Here is a 7,993-nt window from a genome sequence, read left to right on the forward strand (position 1 = left end):
AGGGTTGTGCAGCCGTGTGGTTTTAGGCTGTCTTCCAGGTGCACTATAGCATCCTGGAAGGTTCAGGCCAAGGTAATGTGCCACCCGTACCCTGCCTAGGACTATCAGGTACGAGTTACTAAATGGTCTGCTGATGGTTGCTACGTGTTCTGGGCTTGGAGGTGCCCAGGAGAAGCCAAACTGTGAAATGAGGCCAGCTGCCACTAATGCCATGCCTAAGGCCACTTGCTGGAGATGTGAGGAATGCTGAAGCCAGTCACTGCTTGTTTGGTGTTTGTGGACCTCTGAAAGATTTTAGCAAAGTCTGCAGCATGAGCCAAGACAGGCTGTCTGTATGGAAAAGCCACAGGAAGAGGCTTGGGTGGATCTACTAGTTGGGTGGAATGGAGTCTCAGGGAATCACCAGGGCAGGGGAAATGATGTTAGCTAGGCTGATGGAGACTGAGCTATAGTGCCTGCCTGGGCCTGCAGGGGGAAGGCTCAACAAAGGAACCATGGCTCCTGCCAGCACTTCTCTCTGAGGAAACTGCCCCTCCAGATCTCATGCTAAAGCCAGACAATTCAAGTTCCTCCTTGTGTATCCCTGGTGCCTTTGAAGCTGCTGCCTCAGCACTAAAGCTCAGAGTGAGTCCAAGTAAGTCCATACATGGGCCCTTTAAGAGAAATTCCTGGGATTCCAGCCATGCTTCATCTCACTCAGCCACAATCCTTGCTGGTTTTCATAGCCAGAAGTTATAGTGACTTTCTCTTCCTGGCACTGGAACCCTGGAACTGAGAAGACTGGTGTGGGGCTGGGACCACTTGCTCCTCATTGGGGACATCTGCAGCTGAGATATCTCTCAGGTTTTTAACCAGCACATGTGGGTGTGGCACCAGCTTGTTCTGGGTCTCATCCCTTCTACCAGTCTCATTGTGGCTTCTGTAAATCCTTAGTTATAGTCCTTCTGTTCAGCTAAATTCAGGTGGTTCTGAATGATGGTTGTTCTATAGTTTATTTGTAGTTTTGATGTGGTTGTGGGAGGAGGCAAGTACCACATTTACCTACTCTGCCATCTTGACTGAAAGACCCTGGTATTATACAGTGATACCTCGGTTCTCGAACGCCTCGGTTTTCGACCAAATCGGGATTCGAGAAACTTTTGTCTCGGAATCCGAACAAATATTTGGAACTCGAACTTCCGAGATGAGCCGAGTTGAGCCGAATGGCGTTCATTCGGCCCAGCGCGCCTTGCTTGCGTCATCAGTGTGAGTGCAGAGAGAGAGTCACGCTTTGTGGAGTCACGCTTTCCTATTGGGTTTCATTGCTTCAGTTCTCGAACAATTCGGTTCTCGACCGTCCTCCTGGAACGAATTATGTTTGAGAACCGAGGTATCACTGTACATTCTATGGTCTTAAATAAATATATAATAACATATACCCAATATTATATCATAAAGACTATTTTCACTGCCTTAAAATTCTTTTGTGCACTGACATTTATCTCTCCTCTACCCAACCCCATCCTTGCAATCACTGATCTTTTTATTATTTTCATAGTTTTGCCATTTCTGGAATGTCATACAATTAAATCATACATATGCAGTCCTTTCAAATTGGCTTCTTTCACTTAATAATATTTATTTAAGGTCCCTCTGTCTTTTTATGGCTTGATAGTTCATTTATTTTTAGTGCTGAATAATACAGGGGTAGGAAAATGTAAGTTTACAGTTGTGAGTATGCTAAACACAGAATTTATTTTTGTGTTATTATTTATTAATTATTGTATTATTTATTTGTATTATTTGTCCTCTTATTGTTATTATTTCATATTCTTACTTTTGATTTATCTTTTAAATAACGATGGCTGGTAAATTAACATACTTTTTCCTAACTTTGTATTTTATTGTCTGGATGTATCACTGTTTATTTATCTATTCCTCTGCGGAAAGACATTTTGATTGCTTCCAAGTTTTGGCAATTATGAATAAACTGCTATAAATATTCCTGTGTAGTTTTTTTGTGTGGACATAGGTTTTAAACTCCTTTGGCTAAGTAATACCAAGAGCACGATCGTTAGATCATATGGTGTGGGAGACTGTTTGCATGGCATCCATTTTGTTATAATCTGCTCTGCCATCTCCTGCCCCAAGGCAGGATACCTCTGTATACAATGTTTCTGCATTCCTTTAAGTAACCATTTACTCAGCCAGTTATGCTCTGTTTATCTTTTGTTCCACCAGGGATATTTATGTGATATTTACCTGAAATTGCTTCAGGGTGGTTACCACAAACTTATCACTTGGCAACAAATGTTCTTGTTTTTCTGCTTCTTGCCCTATATATACTGTGGATCTCCCCAGAATAAACGAGACTTGATCAGAACCTTGTCTTGTCTCCATTTCTTGTGTCTCTTGTCCCTTCTCATCTTCACTCTCCCCCTAGAGTCCTCGTTGCTTGACCTGCGGGACGGGTCAATATGGTAAAAAATATGCCTAGTTTTGTAAGAAACCATCAAACTACCTTCCACAGTGACTGTACTGTTTTGCATAAAAATGAATGAGAGTTCCTGTTGCTCTACATCCTCACCAGGATTTGGTGTTGTCAGTGTTCTAGATTTGGGTCATTTTAACATATGTCTAGTGGTATCTCACTGTTGGTTTAATTTGCATTTCTTTTATGAAAGGATGTGGGGCATCTTTTCATACACCATTTGTATATCTCTCTAGTGAGGTGTCTGTTAAGGTATTTGTCCCATTTTCAGTTGGGTTGTTTGTTTTCTTACAGTTGAGTTTTAAGAGTTTTTTCAATACTTTAGATACCACTGCCTTATGAAATGTGTCTTTTGCAAATATTTTCTCCTATTCTGTTGCTTTCTTCTTATCCTCTTGACATTGTCTTTCACAGAGCCAAAGGGTTTTTTTTAAATTTTTATTAATTTATTTTTGTTACAGATGTTTTACCTTTTTTCCCCCATTGACATACTCCTCCCCATTCTTTCTACCCTGTACCCGGCTTTGTTGTCTGTGTCCATAGGTTATGTGTACATGCATATAAGTTTTGTGGTTTATCTCTTCCCTTACCCCACCACCCCTTCTTCTGACGGCTGTCAGTCTGTACCCTACTTCCACGTCTCTGGGTCTATTCTGTTCCTCAGACTGTTAAAGGAGCTAAATAGACAACTCTCCAAACAGGCACACAAATGGCCAAGAGACATATGAAGAAATGCTCAACATCACTAATCATCAGAGAGATGCAAATTAAAACAAAAATGAGGTATTACCTCACACCTGTCAGAATGGCTGCCATCAACAAATCATCAAACAACAAGTGCTTGTGAGGGTGTGGAGAAAAGGGGACTCTAGTACACTGCTGGTGGGAATGCAGACTGGTACAGCCACTATGAAAAACACGATGGTGTTGCCTCAAAAAATTAAAAATTGAATTGCCATTTGACCCAGTGATCCCACTTCTAGGAATATACCCTAAGAAGCCGAAAACACCAATCAGAAAGAATATATGTACCCCATTTTCAGAGCAGCACTATTTATAATAGCTTAAATCTGGAAACAGCCCAAGTGTCCATCAGTAGACAAATGGATAAAAAAAGCTGTGTACATACACACAATGGAGTACTATGCATCTGTAAGAAAGAAAGATCTCTTATCTTTTGAGACATGTAGAGACCTGGAAAGTATTATCCTAAGGAAAACAAGCCAAGCAGAGAAAGACAAATATCACATGATCTCACTTATTTGTGGAATATAATGAACATAACAGTCTGAGGAACAAAGTAGACCCAGAGACGTGGAAGTAGGGTACAGACTGACAAAGTTTTTTATTTTAATGAAGTCAAGCTTATCAATTACTTCTTTTATGAATTATGCCTTTGGTGTTGAAGTTAAGAAATCATCTGGATATCCAGAATTATTTAGGTTTTTTTATATGTTATCTTCTAAGAGATTTATAGTTTTGCATTTGACATTTAGGTGTGTGATCCATTTTGAGTTAATTTCGGAGAAAGAGTATAAGGTCTATGTCAAGATTTGTTTTTTGTGTTTGCATGTGGATGTTCAGTTGTTTCAGCACCATTTGTTGAAGAGATTATCTTTGTTCCATTGCATTGCCTTTGCTTCTTTGTCATGATCAGTTGACTATATTTACGTGTGTTTATTTCTGGACTTTCTGTTCTGTTTCATTGATCTATTTATCGTTTTTATGCCAGTACCATGCTGTTTTGATTACTGTAGTTTTATAGTAAGTTTTAAATTTAGTAATGTCAATCTTCCAACTTTGTTTCTCTCCTTTAATATTGTGTTAGACATTCTGGGTCTTTTGCCTCTTCATATGAACTTTAGAACCAGTTTGTGAATATCCACAAAATAATACACTGCAATTTATATTGGGATTGCATTTACTCTATAAATCACATTTGGGAGATCTGACATAATGATAATATTGACTCTTTCTATCCATGAACACGGAATATTTCTCTATTTATTTAGTTATTTGATTTTGTTCATCAAAGTTTTAGCTTTCCTTATAGGTATAAATCTAACACACTGGGTCTTGCACATAGTGTGTTAGATTTATACCTAAGTTTTTTATTTTGGGGGTGGTCATGAATTGTGTTTTTAATTTTAAATTCTATTTGTTTATTGCTAGTATATTTGAAGAGCAATTTATTTGTATATATGAATCTTATATCCTACATCCATGCTATAATTACTTATGAGTTCCAGGAGGAATTTTTGTCAGTTCTTTCAGATTATCTACATAGATTATCATGTGATCTGCTGACAAAGACAGCTTTAAGTCTGTCTTCCAAACATGTATACCTTTTAGTTCCTTTTTTCTCCCCTTATTATATTAGCCAAGAATTCCAATCTAATGTTCAAAAGTAGTGGTTAGAGAGGGCATTCTTGTCTTGTACATGATCTTAGTAAGAGAGCTTTGTGTGTAGTATTATGTTAGCTGTAGGTTTTCTGTAGAAATTATATATTAAGTTGAGAAAATCCCCCTTTATTTCTAGTTTATTGAGAGTTTTTATGATGAATAAATTTTGGACTTTTCAATGCTTTTTCTGTGTCTATTGATATAATCCTGTAGTTTTTCTTTTTTTAGCCTGTGATGCGATGGTTTACATTAATAATTTTAAAAAATTACTTTTTACTGAATTTATTAGGGTAGCATTGGTTGATCACATTACATAAATTTCAAGTGTATAACATTATAACACATCTGTATACTCAATTGTGCACTCACCTCTCACTGTCTAGTTTCCTTCTGTTACCATATATTTGACCCCCTTTACCTTCTTTGTCCTCTTCCTACCCACTTCTCTGGTAACTACCATTTTGTTGTCTGTATCTATTTTTTGTTTGTTTGTTGCTTTTTGTTTTATAATCCACACTTTTTTTTTTTTTTTTTTTAATCCTTACCCGAGGACACTTTTCCATTTTTTTATTCAGATAGAGAGAGAGAGAGAGAGAGAGAGAGAGAGAGAGAGAGAGAGAGAGAGAAACATCAATGTGAAAGGGCCACATCGAGTGGCCACCACCTGCACGACCCAACCAGGGCCGGGGAAAAACTGCAACTGAAGTACATGCCCCTGGCGAGAACCGAACCTGGGTCTCTCTGGACTGCAGGCCAATGCTCTAACTGCTGTGCGAAACTGGCCATGTTCTTTTTTAAAAGTCCCTGGGGAAGTGCACCAGGAAAAAGAGAGAGTGGGAATGCCACAGATTGGATAGGGCAGGCTCCAGGGGGCTCTTGGCCTGGATGAAAATGGCCCGTGTGGTCTAGGAAGCTCTCGTCCTTCATGGTTATACAGATGGCATATGCACAAACCTGCCAAGCAGGAAGGAAGAAACAAAGCATTTTTTCCCAGGGTTCCTTATGGAATGTGGAGATTAAATCATAGCTTTCAAGCCAGACTGACTAAATTCTGGTTTTATTCTGGGTTTAGTTTTTGCTAGTTCTGTCATTCATCAAAGTCTTTTTCTTTTTCCTTTCAACTATTCCAGTTTGGTCTCAGCTGGGCTAGTTCAAGGGAGAAGGGAGATCATGTTCCAAGGCTGGGCCAGAGAGATAGTGGTGCAAGAGCCTCTCCCTGTGACTGAATGTCTGGAGAGCAAGAAACATTAGCTTCTGGATCTACGTATGGAAGAGAGAAATGCAAGGACATAATTTGTGGGAAGTATAAGCTTCCCTTAAGTTAGGTTGCATTTTCCTTAGACCATTGTTTCTTTGGCACCACAGGTTTGCAGACCAGGAGGTCTGAAGTGCAGAGAAAACGTAAGTTCAGGATAGCCACTGAACATTGTAAAGCCGTTAAATGTGTTTTAGCATGAAATAAGCAGTTTTTGTTTTGTTGCTAAAACCATCAGATATGTTAGTGGTTTTTTAAATTTAGTAGGGTAAGAAAATGTTTAAATGAATATAGAATTCAAATAATCTCTACTGGCATTGTTAATTTAGAAGAAAGTTGCATAGACAATAGTAAGAGCAAAAACATTTAGTCTATGCTTTCAAAGGGGACTTGATCATTTTATCATTCACTGGCAGAATGTCTCGCCAAGTAGCTATAGACTGTATGCTATTTAAAAAAAAAATAGAAACAATGGCATTCTTTTTCTCTTCAGCATTTGCATTAAGAGAAATCTTGAAATTTGTAAGGATTTCTTTTTTTTTTTATTTTATTTTAATTTTTATTCAGTTTTTTAGAGAGAGAGAGAAACATCAATGTGAGAGAGAGACATCAATCAGTTGATCAACCCTGCAACCCGGGCATGTGCCCTCGCCGGGAATCGAACTGGGACATCTCTGTCCATGGGACGATGTTCAATCCACTGAGCCACACCGGCCAGGCTGTAAGGATTTCTTTTTATTTTATTTTATTTTTATTGAATTTATGAGGGTGACATTGGTTAATAAAATTATATAGGTTTTAAGTGTACAATTCTATAATCTGCATGTTGTATTGCGGGTTCAGGGATTTCTGATGTTAGAAAATCATAATATGTAAGACTATATTTAGCAATCAGGGTAACTTAGCTCATGGTAATTGGCATATTTATAATTACAATTTGCATTCCAGTTACTTAAACGTAGACATCCTTGATCAGGCTAACCATACTGTGAGTAGATGATCTCTTTTTCAAAGAAATAAGATAGAGTCTTTGGAGAATGGCCTCATTGAATTGATGTTAGTTTTCTCCGGATTTTGGTGATTTCTCCAGTTCTTCCATAATTCCTCAGTTCTCTGTCCATTTTCTGATAAATCATGGTCTTTGGTTGCCTTTCCTTCTGCCCCAAAGTTGGGCAAGTCTTTCTTTGTATTTTGACACGAACTGAAAGATATCTTTGGTTTTCTCTACCCACCGAATACAAGATGCCATCTCGGGGTTACACAGGGAATTCATGAAGGTATTGGAACGGTCGAAGCTTCTTCCTGCCTTTTCCCCCCTTTTGCTGGAGAACAGGAGGTTGTACCAGTTGGTCTTCAGGGATGTTCTGCAGAGATTGATGAATATTTTTTTTCAAAATAGAGGTCCACAGCACTGTCCATTACTGTTCTCCAGTTACAGCAGGTTCCTCTGAAGGCAGCATCCCACAGCAGCTGGAATTTCCTCTAACATGAGAACAGCGGTTGATGAAAGTCAGGTAGTTTTTGTAATCTGGAGACTACCGAGGATCTCCAGTTTAATGTTGCCTTGGTACCCCAAAAGCATCTTCAAATGCTTGACTCGACTTATCTTGTTCAACACAAGCCATACTTCATTCATAAATTGACAGTTCTGTTCATCAGAGTCCAATCTAGCATTCACATGTACCAGGTGGAAATAACCTTCCCCTCTGAGTTACTCATCAGCATCACCCTTCTACATTAATACATTTTCAAATGTTGAGCCAGTCTTACAGACCTGAGATAAATCCCAATTGGTCATATTGTATCATTCTTTTGGAAATATGTTGAGAATTTTTGCATCTATGTTCACAATGGATTTTTATTTT

At 38.5% G+C, this 7,993-nt stretch overlaps 1 pseudogene; it reads right to left on the reverse strand.

Moving 5' to 3' along the window:
• Nucleotides 1–7,012: 7,012 nt before the first annotated feature.
• On the reverse strand, nucleotides 7,013–7,753 carry LOC118624501 (annotated as a pseudogene).
• Nucleotides 7,754–7,993: the final 240 nt, after the last annotated feature.

The sequence above is a fragment of the Molossus molossus genome, unplaced genomic scaffold (genome assembly GCF_014108415.1).
Source record: "Molossus molossus isolate mMolMol1 unplaced genomic scaffold, mMolMol1.p scaffold_m16_p_1, whole genome shotgun sequence".
NCBI classification, from domain to species: Eukaryota; Metazoa; Chordata; class Mammalia; order Chiroptera; family Molossidae; genus Molossus; species Molossus molossus.